At 67.0% G+C, this 14,261-nt stretch overlaps 8 non-coding genes across 8 annotated transcripts; all 8 read right to left on the bottom strand.

Annotated features, from left to right (window-relative positions):
• Positions 1-788: 788 nt before the first annotated feature.
• LOC126040078 (5S ribosomal RNA) lies at positions 789-907 on the bottom strand. The gene has a single exon (XR_007506499.1). It is a non-coding gene; the product is annotated as a 5S ribosomal RNA (ribosomal RNA).
• A 1,601-nt stretch (positions 908-2,508) lies between these two features.
• On the bottom strand, positions 2,509-2,627 carry LOC126040157 (5S ribosomal RNA). The gene has a single exon (XR_007506575.1). It is a non-coding gene; the product is annotated as a 5S ribosomal RNA (ribosomal RNA).
• A 1,601-nt stretch (positions 2,628-4,228) lies between these two features.
• LOC126040158 (5S ribosomal RNA) lies at positions 4,229-4,347 on the bottom strand. Its single transcript, XR_007506576.1, has one exon. It is a non-coding gene; the product is annotated as a 5S ribosomal RNA (ribosomal RNA).
• Positions 4,348-5,948: 1,601 nt separating this feature from the next.
• Positions 5,949-6,067, bottom strand: LOC126040159 (5S ribosomal RNA). Its single transcript, XR_007506577.1, has one exon. It is a non-coding gene; the product is annotated as a 5S ribosomal RNA (ribosomal RNA).
• Positions 6,068-7,668: 1,601 nt separating this feature from the next.
• On the bottom strand, positions 7,669-7,787 carry LOC126040161 (5S ribosomal RNA). The gene has a single exon (XR_007506579.1). It is a non-coding gene; the product is annotated as a 5S ribosomal RNA (ribosomal RNA).
• A 1,601-nt stretch (positions 7,788-9,388) lies between these two features.
• Positions 9,389-9,507, bottom strand: LOC126040079 (5S ribosomal RNA). Its single transcript, XR_007506500.1, has one exon. It is a non-coding gene; the product is annotated as a 5S ribosomal RNA (ribosomal RNA).
• Positions 9,508-11,108: 1,601 nt separating this feature from the next.
• Positions 11,109-11,227, bottom strand: LOC126040162 (5S ribosomal RNA). Its single transcript, XR_007506580.1, has one exon. It is a non-coding gene; the product is annotated as a 5S ribosomal RNA (ribosomal RNA).
• Positions 11,228-13,141: 1,914 nt separating this feature from the next.
• Positions 13,142-13,260, bottom strand: LOC126040163 (5S ribosomal RNA). Its single transcript, XR_007506581.1, has one exon. It is a non-coding gene; the product is annotated as a 5S ribosomal RNA (ribosomal RNA).
• Between the last annotated feature and the right edge of the window lie 1,001 nt (positions 13,261-14,261).

Below are 14,261 nucleotides of genomic sequence, written 5' to 3' on the forward strand. Positions count from 1 at the left end.
CCACAACCACACTCCTACCCCACACTGCAGCCTCACCGACCCACGCACAGCAGCGGCACGCCTCTAGACACACACCTGCCCCACCACGGAGACCCCCTGCAATACCCGCTCTCATCCCCACGCACCCCTGCCCCGCAAAGAGGCCCCTGGTGCCACTGACAGCAGGCTCCCACCCCACACTGCAGCCCCACCGACTCACGCACAGCAACGGAACACCTCTAGGACACACACCTGCCCCACCACCATCACCCCTGGCAACACCCGCTCTCATCCCCACGCACACCTGCCCCGCAAAGTGGCCCCTCGGGCCACCGGCAACAGGCTCTCGTCCCACACTACAGCCTCACCGACCCACGCACAGCAGCGGCACGCCTCCAGAACACACACCTGCCCCACCGCGGTGACCCCCGGCAACACCCGCTCACATCCCCACGCAACCCTGCCCCGCCAAGAGCCCTCTCGGGCGACCACAACCACGCTCCCACCCCACACTGCAGCCCCACGGAGGGGGGCTGCAGGCAACGCCCACACACACCTGCCTTCACCACGTCGACCCCCTGCATCACCTCTACACATCCCCACGCCCCACATCAAGCCCTCTCGCCTAACCACAACCACGCTCTCACCCCGCACTGCAGCCCCACCCACCCACAGAGCAGAGCGCCAGACAGTCGCAGAGCACACCTGCCCCACCACCGCGACCCCGGCCCTCACCCGCACACCCCTGCCCCTCCGCAACACCGCAGCAAGAAAACAGGGGCCGCCCCGCGGCCTCCGCCAAGGCCAAAAGCCTACAGCACCCGGTATTCCCAGGCGGTCTCCCATCCAAGTACTAACGGGGCCCGACCCTGCTTAGCTTCCGAGATCAGACGAGATCGGGCGTTCTCAGGGTGGTATGGCCGTAGGCAGCCCTGTCCCCGCCAAGAGCCCTCTCGGGTGACGACAACCACGCTCCTACCCCACGCTACGGACTCACTGAGACACGCACAGCAACGGAACGCCTCTAGAACACGCACCTGCCCCACCACGGTCACCCCTGGCAACACCCGCTCTCATCCCCACGCAGCCCTGACCCGCAAAGAGGCCCCTCGGGCCACCGGCAACAGGCTCTCGTCCCACACTACAGCCTCACCGACCCACGCACAGCAGCGGCACGCCTCCAGAACACACACCTGCCCCACCGCGGTGACCCCCGGCAACACCCGCTCACATCCCCACGCAACCCAGGCCCCGCCAAGAGCCCTCTCGGGTGACGACAACCACGCTCCTACCCCACACTACAGACTCACTGAGACACGCACAGCAGCGGCACGCCTCTGGGACACACACCTGCCCCACCACGGTGACCCCCATCAACACCCAGTCTCATCCCCACGCTACCCTGCCCCGCAAGGAGGCCCCTCGGGCCACCGACAACAGGCTCCCGCCCCGCACTACTGACTCACTGAGACACGCACAGCAGCGGCACGCCTCAGGACACACACCTGCCCCACCACGGTGACCCCCGGCAACACCCGCTCTCATCCCCACGCACCCCTGCCCCTCAGAGAGTCCCCTCGGACCACCAACACCACGCTCCCACCCCACACTGCAGCCCCAACAACTCAAGCACAGCAACGCAACACCTCTAGAACACACACCTGCCCCACCACGGAGACCCCCAGCAATACCCGTTCACATCCCCACGCAACTCTGCCCCGCCAAGATCCCTCTCGGGCGACCACAACCACACTCCTACCCCACACTGCAGCCTCACCGACCCACGCACAGCAGCGGCACGCCTCTAGACACACACCTGCCCCACCACGGAGACCCCCTGCAATACCCGCTCTCATCCCCACGCACCCCTGCCCCGCAAAGAGGCCCCTGGTGCCACTGACAGCAGGCTCCCACCCCACACTGCAGCCCCACCGACTCACGCACAGCAACGGAACACCTCTAGGACACACACCTGCCCCACCACCATCACCCCTGGCAACACCCGCTCTCATCCCCACGCACACCTGCCCCGCAAAGTGGCCCCTCGGGCCACCGGCAACGGGCTCTCGTCCCACACTACAGCCTCACCGACCCACGCACAGCAGCGGCACGCCTCCAGAACACACACCTGCCCCACCGCGGTGACCCCCGGCAACACCCGCTCACATCCCCACGCAACCCTGCCCCGCCAAGAGCCCTCTCGGGCGACCACAACCACGCTCCCACCCCACACTGCAGCCCCACGGAGGGGGGCTGCAGGCAACACCCACACACACCTGCCTTCACCACGTCGACCCCCTGCATCACCTCTACACATCCCCACGCCCCACATCAAGCCCTCTCGCCTAACCACAACCACGCTCTCACCCCGCACTGCAGCCCCACCCACCCACAGAGCAGAGCGCCAGACAGTCGCAGAGCACACCTGCCCCACCACCGCGACCCCGGCCCTCACCCGCACACCCCTGCCCCTCCGCAACACCGCAGCAAGAAAACAGGGGCCGCCCCGCGGCCTCCGCCAAGGCCAAAAGCCTACAGCACCCGGTATTCCCAGGCGGTCTCCCATCCAAGTACTAACCGGGCCCGACCCTGCTTAGCTTCCGAGATCAGACGAGATCGGGCGTTCTCAGGGTGGTATGGCCGTAGGCAGCCCTGTCCCCGCCAAGAGCCCTCTCGGGTGACGACAACCACGCTCCTACCCCACGCTACGGACTCACTGAGACACGCACAGCAACGGAACGCCTCTAGAACACGCACCTGCCCCACCACGGTCACCCCTGGCAACACCCGCTCTCATCCCCACGCAGCCCTGACCCGCAAAGAGGCCCCTCGGGCCACCGGCAACAGGCTCTCGTCCCACACTACAGCCTCACCGACCCACGCACAGCAGCGGCACGCCTCCAGAACACACACCTGCCCCACCGCGGTGACCCCCGGCAACACCCGCTCACATCCCCACGCAACCCAGGCCCCGCCAAGAGCCCTCTCGGGTGACGACAACCACGCTCCTACCCCACACTACAGACTCACTGAGACACGCACAGCAGCGGCACGCCTCTGGGACACACACCTGCCCCACCACGGTGACCCCCATCAACACCCAGTCTCATCCCCACGCTACCCTGCCCCGCAAGGAGGCCCCTCGGGCCACCGACAACAGGCTCCCGCCCCACACTACTGACTCACTGAGACACGCACAGCAGCGGCACGCCTCAGGACACATACCTGCCCCGCCACGGTGACCCCCGGCAACACCCGCTCTCATCCCCACGCACCCCTGCCCCTCAGAGAGTCCCCTCGGACCACCAGCACCACGCTCCCACCCCACACTGCAGCCCCAACAACTCAAGCACAGCAACGCAACACCTCTAGAACACACACCTGCCCCACCACGGAGACCCCCAGCAATACCCGTTCACATCCCCACGCAACTCTGCCCCGCCAAGATCCCTCTCGGGCGACCACAACCACACTCCTACCCCACACTGCAGCCTCACCGACCCACGCACAGCAGCGGCACGCCTCTAGACACACACCTGCCCCACCACGGAGACCCCCTGCAATACCCGCTCTCATCCCCACGCACCCCTGCCCCGCAAAGAGGCCCCTGGTGCCACTGACAGCAGGCTCCCACCCCACACTGCAGCCCCACCGACTCACGCACAGCAACGGAACACCTCTAGGACACACACCTGCCCCACCACCATCACCCCTGGCAACACCCGCTCTCATCCCCACGCACGCCTGCCCCGCAAAGTGGCCCCTCGGGCCACCGGCAACGGGCTCTCGTCCCACACTACAGCCTCACCGACCCACGCACAGCAGCGGCACGCCTCCAGAACACACACCTGCCCCACCGCGGTGACCCCCGGCAACACCCGCTCACATCCCCACGCAACCCTGCCCCGCCAAGAGCCCTCTCGGGCGACCACAACCACGCTCCCACCCCACACTGCAGCCCCACGGAGGGGGGCTGCAGGCAACACCCACACACACCTGCCTTCACCACGTCGACCCCCTGCATCACCTCTACACATCCCCACGCCCCACATCAAGCCCTCTCGCCTAACCACAACCACGCTCTCACCCCGCACTGCAGCCCCACCCACCCACAGAGCAGAGCGCCAGACAGTCGCAGAGCACACCTGCCCCACCACCGCGACCCCGGCCCTCACCCGCACACCCCTGCCCCTCCGCAACACCGCAGCAAGAAAACAGGGGCCGCCCCGCGGCCTCCGCCAAGGCCAAAAGCCTACAGCACCCGGTATTCCCAGGCGGTCTCCCATCCAAGTACTAACCGGGCCCGACCCTGCTTAGCTTCCGAGATCAGACGAGATCGGGCGTTCTCAGGGTGGTATGGCCGTAGGCAGCCCTGTCCCCGCCAAGAGCCCTCTCGGGTGACGACAACCACGCTCCTACCCCACGCTACGGACTCACTGAGACACGCACAGCAACGGAATGCCTCTAGAACACGCACCTGCCCCACCACGGTCACCCCTGGCAACACCCGCTCTCATCCCCACGCCGCCCTGACCCGCAAAGAGGCCCCTCGGGCCACCGGCAACAGGCTCTCGTCCCACACTACAGCCTCACCGACCCACGCACAGCAGCGGCACGCCTCCAGGACACACACCTGCCCCACCGCGGTGACCCCCGGCAACATCCGCTCACATCCCCACGCAACCCAGGCCCCGCCAAGAGCCCTCTCGGGTGACGACAACCACGCTCCTACCCCACACTACAGACTCACTGAGACACGCACAGCAGCGGCACGCCTCTGGGACACACACCTGCCCCACCACGGTGACCCCCATCAACACCCAGTCTCATCCCCACGCTACCCTGCCCCGCAAGGAGGCCCCTCGGGCCACCGACAACAGGCTCCCGCCCCACACTACTGACTCACTGAGACACGCACAGCAGCGGCACGCCTCAGGACACATACCTGCCCCGCCACGGTGACCCCCGGCAACACCCGCTCTCATCCCCACGCACCCCTGCCCCTCAGAGAGTCCCCTCGGACCACCAGCACCACGCTCCCACCCCACACTGCAGCCCCAACAACTCAAGCACAGCAACGCAACACCTCTAGAACACACACCTGCCCCACCACGGAGACCCCCAGCAATACCCGTTCACATCCCCACGCAACTCTGCCCCGCCAAGATCCCTCTCGGGCGACCACAACCACACTCCTACCCCACACTGCAGCCTCACCGACCCACGCACAGCAGCGGCACGCCTCTAGACACACACCTGCCCCACCACGGAGACCCCCTGCAATACCCGCTCTCATCCCCACGCACCCCTGCCCCGCAAAGAGGCCCCTGGTGCCACTGACAGCAGGCTCCCACCCCACACTGCAGCCCCACCGACTCACGCACAGCAACGGAACACCTCTAGGACACACACCTGCCCCACCACCATCACCCCTGGCAACACCCGCTCTCATCCCCACGCACGCCTGCCCCGCAAAGTGGCCCCTCGGGCCACCGGCAACAGGCTCTCGTCCCACACTACAGCCTCACCGACCCACGCACAGCAGCGGCACGCCTCCAGAACACACACCTGCCCCACCGCGGTGACCCCCGGCAACACCCGCTCACATCCCCACGCAACCCTGCCCCGCCAAGAGCCCTCTCGGGCGACCACAACCACGCTCCCACCCCACACTGCAGCCCCACGGAGGGGGGCTGCAGGCAACACCCACACACACCTGCCTTCACCACGTCGACCCCCTGCATCACCTCTACACATCCCCACGCCCCACATCAAGCCCTCTCGCCTAACCACAACCACGCTCTCACCCCGCACTGCAGCCCCACCCACCCACAGAGCAGAGCGCCAGACAGTCGCAGAGCACACCTGCCCCACCACCGCGACCCCGGCCCTCACCCGCACACCCCTGCCCCTCCGCAACACCGCAGCAAGAAAAAAGGGGCCGCCCCGCGGCCTCCGCCAAGGCCAAAAGCCTACAGCACCCGGTATTCCCAGGCGGTCTCCCATCCAAGTACTAACCGGGCCCGACCCTGCTTAGCTTCCGAGATCAGACGAGATCGGGCGTTCTCAGGGTGGTATGGCCGTAGGCAGCCCTGTCCCCGCCAAGAGCCCTCTCGGGTGACGACAACCACGCTCCTACCCCACGCTACGGACTCACTGAGACACGCACAGCAACGGAACGCCTCTAGAACACGCACCTGCCCCACCACGGTCACCCCTGGCAACACCCGCTCTCATCCCCACGCAGCCCTGACCCGCAAAGAGGCCCCTCGGGCCACCGGCAACAGGCTCTCGTCCCACACTACAGCCTCACCGACCCACGCACAGCAGCGGCACGCCTCCAGAACACACACCTGCCCCACCGCGGTGACCCCCGGCAACACCCGCTCACATCCCCACGCAACCCAGGCCCCGCCAAAGGCCCTCTCGGGTGACGACAACCACGCTCCTACCCCACACTACAGACTCACTGAGACACGCACAGCAGCGGCACGCCTCTGGGACACACACCTGCCCCACCACGGTGACCCCCATCAACACCCAGTCTCATCCCCACGCTACCCTGCCCCGCAAGGAGGCCCCTCGGGCCACCGACAACAGGCTCCCGCCCCACACTACTGACTCACTGAGACACGCACAGCAGCGGCACGCCTCAGGACACACACCTGCCCCACCACGGTGACCCCCGGCAACACCCGCTCTCATCCCCACGCACCCCTGCCCCTCAGAGAGTCCCCTCGGACCACCAACACCACGCTCCCACCCCACACTGCAGCCCCAACAACTCAAGCACAGCAACGCAACACCTCTAGAACACACACCTGCCCCACCACGGAGACCCCCAGCAATACCCGTTCACATCCCCACGCAACTCTGCCCCGCCAAGATCCCTCTCGGGCGACCACAACCACACTCCTACCCCACACTGCAGCCTCACCGACCCACGCACAGCAGCGGCACGCCTCTAGACACACACCTGCCCCACCACGGAGACCCCCTGCAATACCCGCTCTCATCCCCACGCACCCCTGCCCCGCAAAGAGGCCCCTGGTGCCACTGACAGCAGGCTCCCACCCCACACTGCAGCCCCACCGACTCACGCACAGCAACGGAACACCTCTAGGACACACACCTGCCCCACCACCAGCACCCCTGGCAACACCCGCTCTCATCCCCACGCACACCTGCCCCGCAAAGTGGCCCCTCGGGCCACCGGCAACAGGCTCTCGTCCCACACTACAGCCTCACCGACCCACGCACAGCAGCGGCACGCCTCCAGAACACACACCTGCCCCACCGCGGTGACCCCCGGCAACACCCGCTCACATCCCCACGCAACCCTGCCCCGCCAAGAGCCCTCTCGGGCGACCACAACCCCGCTCCCACCCCACACTGCAGCCCCACGGAGGGGGGCTGCAGGCAACGCCCACACACACCTGCCTTCACCACGTCGACCCCCTGCATCACCTCTACACATCCCCACGCCCCACATCAAGCCCTCTCGCCTAACCACAACCACGCTCTCACCCCGCACTGCAGCCCCACCCACCCACAGAGCAGAGCGCCAGACAGTCGCAGAGCACACCTGCCCCACCACCGCGACCCCGGCCCTCACCCGCACACCCCTGCCCCTCCGCAACACCGCAGCAAGAAAACAGGGGCCGCCCCGCGGCCTCCGCCAAGGCCAAAAGCCTACAGCACCCGGTATTCCCAGGCGGTCTCCCATCCAAGTACTAACCGGGCCCGACCCTGCTTAGCTTCCGAGATCAGACGAGATCGGGCGTTCTCAGGGTGGTATGGCCGTAGGCAGCCCTGTCCCCGCCAAGAGCCCTCTCGGGTGACGACAACCACGCTCCTACCCCACGCTACGGACTCACTGAGACACGCACAGCAACGGAACGCCTCTAGAACACGCACCTGCCCCACCACGGTCACCCCTGGCAACACCCGCTCTCATCCCCACGCAGCCCTGACCCGCAAAGAGGCCCCTCGGGCCACCGGCAACAGGCTCTCGTCCCACACTACAGCCTCACCGACCCACGCACAGCAGCGGCACGCCTCCAGAACACACACCTGCCCCACCGCGGTGACCCCCGGCAACACCCGCTCACATCCCCACGCAACCCAGGCCCCGCCAAGAGCCCTCTCGGGTGACGACAACCACGCTCCTACCCCACACTACAGACTCACTGAGACACGCACAGCAGCGGCACGCCTCTGGGACACACACCTGCCCCACCACGGTGACCCCCATCAACACCCAGTCTCATCCCCACGCTACCCTGCCCCGCAAGGAGGCCCCTCGGGCCACCGACAACAGGCTCCCGCCCCACACTACTGACTCACTGAGACACGCACAGCAGCGGCACGCCTCAGGACACACACCTGCCCCACCACGGTGACCCCCGGCAACACCCGCTCTCATCCCCACGCACCCCTGCCCCTCAGAGAGTCCCCTCGGACCACCAACACCACGCTCCCACCCCACACTGCAGCCCCAACAACTCAAGCACAGCAACGCAACACCTCTAGAACACACACCTGCCCCACCACGGAGACCCCCAGCAATACCCGTTCACATCCCCACGCAACTCTGCCCCGCCAAGATCCCTCTCGGGCGACCACAACCACACTCCTACCCCACACTGCAGCCTCACCGACCCACGCACAGCAGCGGCACGCCTCTAGACACACACCTGCCCCACCACGGAGACCCCCTGCAATACCCGCTCTCATCCCCACGCACCCCTGCCCCGCAAAGAGGCCCCTGGTGCCACTGACAGCAGGCTCCCACCCCACACTGCAGCCCCACCGACTCACGCACAGCAACGGAACACCTCTAGGACACACACCTGCCCCACCACCATCACCCCTGGCAACACCCGCTCTCATCCCCACGCACACCTGCCCCGCAAAGTGGCCCCTCGGGCCACCGGCAACAGGCTCTCGTCCCACACTACAGCCTCACCGACCCACGCACAGCAGCGGCACGCCTCCAGAACACACACCTGCCCCACCGCGGTGACCCCCGGCAACACCCGCTCACATCCCCACGCAACCCTGCCCCGCCAAGAGCCCTCTCGGGCGACCACAACCACGCTCCCACCCCACACTGCAGCCCCACGGAGGGGGGCTGCAGGCAACGCCCACACACACCTGCCTTCACCACGTCGACCCCCTGCATCACCTCTACACATCCCCACGCCCCACATCAAGCCCTCTCGCCTAACCACAACCACGCTCTCACCCCGCACTGCAGCCCCACCCACCCACAGAGCAGAGCGCCAGACAGTCGCAGAGCACACCTGCCCCACCACCGCGACCCCGGCCCTCACCCGCACACCCCTGCCCCTCCGCAACACCGCAGCAAGAAAACAGGGGCCGCCCCGCGGCCTCCGCCAAGGCCAAAAGCCTACAGCACCCGGTATTCCCAGGCGGTCTCCCATCCAAGTACTAACGGGGCCCGACCCTGCTTAGCTTCCGAGATCAGACGAGATCGGGCGTTCTCAGGGTGGTATGGCCGTAGGCAGCCCTGTCCCCGCCAAGAGCCCTCTCGGGTGACGACAACCACGCTCCTACCCCACGCTACGGACTCACTGAGACACGCACAGCAACGGAACGCCTCTAGAACACGCACCTGCCCCACCACGGTCACCCCTGGCAACACCCGCTCTCATCCCCACGCAGCCCTGACCCGCAAAGAGGCCCCTCGGGCCACCGGCAACAGGCTCTCGTCCCACACTACAGCCTCACCGACCCACGCACAGCAGCGGCACGCCTCCAGAACACACACCTGCCCCACCGCGGTGACCCCCGGCAACACCCGCTCACATCCCCACGCAACCCAGGCCCCGCCAAGAGCCCTCTCGGGTGACGACAACCACGCTCCTACCCCACACTACAGACTCACTGAGACACGCACAGCAGCGGCACGCCTCTGGGACACACACCTGCCCCACCACGGTGACCCCCATCAACACCCAGTCTCATCCCCACGCTACCCTGCCCCGCAAGGAGGCCCCTCGGGCCACCGACAACAGGCTCCCGCCCCACACTACTGACTCACTGAGACACGCACAGCAGCGGCACGCCTCAGGACACACACCTGCCCCACCACGGTGACCCCCGGCAACACCCGCTCTCATCCCCACGCACCCCTGCCCCTCAGAGAGTCCCCTCGGACCACCAGCACCACGCTCCCACCCCACACTGCAGCCCCAACAACTCAAGCACAGCAACGCAACACCTCTAGAACACACACCTGCCCCACCACGGAGACCCCCAGCAATACCCGTTCACATCCCCACGCAACTCTGCCCCGCCAAGATCCCTCTCGGGCGACCACAACCACACTCCTACCCCACACTGCAGCCTCACCGACCCACGCACAGCAGCGGCACGCCTCTAGACACACACCTGCCCCACCACGGAGACCCCCTGCAATACCCGCTCTCATCCCCACGCACCCCTGCCCCGCAAAGAGGCCCCTGGTGCCACTGACAGCAGGCTCCCACCCCACACTGCAGCCCCACCGACTCACGCACAGCAACGGAACACCTCTAGGACACACACCTGCCCCACCACCAGCACCCCTGGCAACACCCGCTCTCATCCCCACGCACACCTGCCCCGCAAAGTGGCCCCTCGGGCCACCGGCAACAGGCTCTCGTCCCACACTACAGCCTCACCGACCCACGCACAGCAGCGGCACGCCTCCAGAACACACACCTGCCCCACCGCGGTGACCCCCGGCAACACCCGCTCACATCCCCACGCAACCCTGCCCCGCCAAGAGCCCTCTCGGGCGACCACAACCACGCTCCCACCCCACACTGCAGCCCCACGGAGGGGGGCTGCAGGCAACACCCACACACACCTGCCTTCACCACGTCGACCCCCTGCATCACCTCTACACATCCCCACGCCCCACATCAAGCCCTCTCGCCTAACCACAACCACGCTCTCACCCCGCACTGCAGCCCCACCCACCCACAGAGCAGAGCGCCAGACAGTCGCAGAGCACACCTGCCCCACCACCGCGACCCCGGCCCTCACCCGCACACCCCTGCCCCTCCGCAACACCGCAGCAAGAAAACAGGGGCCGCCCCGCGGCCTCCGCCAAGGCCAAAAGCCTACAGCACCCGGTATTCCCAGGCGGTCTCCCATCCAAGTACTAACCGGGCCCGACCCTGCTTAGCTTCCGAGATCAGACGAGATCGGGCGTTCTCAGGGTGGTATGGCCGTAGGCAGCCCTGTCCCCGCCAAGAGCCCTCTCGGGTGACGACAACCACGCTCCTACCCCACGCTACGGACTCACTGAGACACGCACAGCAACGGAACGCCTCTAGAACACGCACCTGCCCCACCACGGTCACCCCTGGCAACACCCGCTCTCATCCCCACGCAGCCCTGACCCGCAAAGAGGCCCCTCGGGCCACCGGCAACAGGCTCTCGTCCCACACTACAGCCTCACCGACCCACGCGCAGCAGCGGCACGCCTCCAGAACAAACACCTGCCCCACCGCGGTGACCCCCGGCAACACCCGCTCACATCCCCACGCAACCCAGGCCCCGCCAAGAGCCCTCTCGGGTGACGACAACCACGCTCCTACCCCACACTACAGACTCACTGAGACACGCACAGCAGCGGCACGCCTCTGGGACACACACCTGCCCCACCACGGTGACCCCCATCAACACCCAATCTCATCCCCACGCTACCCTGCCCCGCAAAGAGGCCCCTCGGGCCACCGGCAACAGGCTCTCGTCCCACACTACAGCCTCACCGACCCACGCACAGCAGCGGCACGCCTCCAGAACACACACCTGCCCCACCGCGGTGACCCCCGGCAACATCCGCTCACATCCCCACGCAACCCAGGCCCCGCCAAGAGCCCTCTCGGGTGACGACAACCACGCTCCTACCCCACACTACAGACTCACTGAGACACGCACAGCAGCGGCACGCCTCTGGGACACACACCTGCCCCACCACGGTGACCCCCATCAACACCCAGTCTCATCCCCACGCTACCCTGCCCCGCAAGGAGGCCCCTCGGGCCACCGACAACAGGCTCCCGCCCCACACTACTGACTCACTGAGACACGCACAGCAGCGGCACGCCTCAGGACACACACCTGCCCCACCACGGTGACCCCCGGCAACACCCGCTCTCATCCCCACGCACCCCTGCCCCTCAGAGAGTCCCCTCGGACCACCAGCACCACGCTCCCACCCCACACAGCAGCCCCAACAACTCAAGCACAGCAACGCAACACCTCTAGAACACACACCTGCCCCACCACGGAGACCCCCAGCAATACCCGTTCACATCCCCACGCAACTCTGCCCCGCCAAGATCCCTCTCGGGCGACCACAACCACACTCCTACCCCACACTGCAGCCTCACCGACCCACGCACAGCAGCGGCACGCCTCTAGACACACACCTGCCCCACCACGGAGACCCCCTGCAATACCCGCTCTCATCCCCACGCACCCCTGCCCCGCAAAGAGGCCCCTGGTGCCACTGACAGCAGGCTCCCACCCCACACTGCAGCCCCACCGACTCACGCACAGCAACGGAACACCTCTAGGACACACACCTGCCCCACCACCATCACCCCTGGCAACACCCGCTCTCATCCCCATGCACGCCTGCCCCGCAAAGTGGCCCCTCGGGCCACCGGCAACAGGCTCTCGTCCCACACTACAGCCTCACCGACCCACGCACAGCAGCGGCACGCCTCCAGAACACACACCTGCCCCACCGCGGTGACCCCCGGCAACACCCGCTCACATCCCCACGCAACCCTGCCCCGCCAAGAGCCCTCTCGGGCGACCACAACCACGCTCCCACCCCACACTGCAGCCCCACGGAGGGGGGCTGCAGGCAACACCCACACACACCTGCCTTCACCACGTCGACCCCCTGCATCACCTCTACACATCCCCACGCCCCACATCAAGCCCTCTCGCCTAACCACAACCACGCTCTCACCCCGCACTGCAGCCCCACCCACCCACAGAGCAGAGCGCCAGACAGTCGCAGAGCACACCTGCCCCACCACCGCGACCCCGGCCCTCACCCGCACACCCCTGCCCCTCCGCAACACCGCAGCAAGAAAACAGGGGCCGCCCCGCGGCCTCCGCCAAGGCCAAAAGCCTACAGCACCCGGTATTCCCAGGCGGTCTCCCATCCAAGTACTAACCGGGCCCGACCCTGCTTAGCTTCCGAGATCAGACGAGATCGGGCGTTCTCAGGGTGGTATGGCCGTAGGCAGCCCTGTCCCCGCCAAGAGCCCTCTCGGGTGACGACAACCACGCTCCTACCCCACGCTACGGACTCACTGAGACACGCACAGCAACGGAACGCCTCTAGAACACGCACCTGCCCCACCACGGTCACCCCTGGCAACACCCGCTCTCATCCCCACGCAGCCCTGACCCGCAAAGAGGCCCCTCGGGCCACCGGCAACAGGCTCTCGTCCCACACTACAGCCTCACCGACCCACGCGCAGCAGCGGCACGCCTCCAGAACAAACACCTGCCCCACCGCGGTGACCCCCGGCAACATCCGCTCACATCCCCACGCAACCCAGGCCCCGCCAAGAGCCCTCTCGGGTGACGACAACCACGCTCCTACCCCACACTACAGACTCACTGAGACACGCACAGCAGCGGCACGCCTCTGGGACACACACCTGCCCCACCACGGTGACCCCCATCAACACCCAATCTCATCCCCACGCTACCCTGCCCCGCAAAGAGGCCCCTCGGGCCACCGGCAACAGGCTCTCGTCCCACACTACAGCCTCACCGACCCACGCACAGCAGCGGCACGCCTCCAGAACACACACCTGCCCCACCGCGGTGACCCCCGGCAACATCCGCTCACATCCCCACGCAACCCAGGCCCCGCCAAGAGCCCTCTCGGGTGACGACAACCACGCTCCTACCCCACACTACAGACTCACTGAGACACGCACAGCAGCGGCACGCCTCTGGGACACACACCTGCCCCACCACGGTGACCCCCATCAACACCCAGTCTCATCCCCACGCTACCCTGCCCCGCAAGGAGGCCCCTCGGGCCACCGACAACAGGCTCCCGCCCCACACTACTGACTCACTGAGACACGCACAGCAGCGGCACGCCTCAGGACACACACCTGCCCCACCACGGTGACCCCCGGCAACACCCGCTCTCATCCCCACGCACCCCTGCCCCTCAGAGAGTCCCCTCGGACCACCAGCACCACGCTCCCACCCCACACTGCAGC

The sequence above is a fragment of the Accipiter gentilis genome, chromosome 6 (assembly GCF_929443795.1).
Source record: "Accipiter gentilis chromosome 6, bAccGen1.1, whole genome shotgun sequence".
Lineage (NCBI taxonomy): Eukaryota > Metazoa > Chordata > Aves > Accipitriformes > Accipitridae > Astur > Astur gentilis.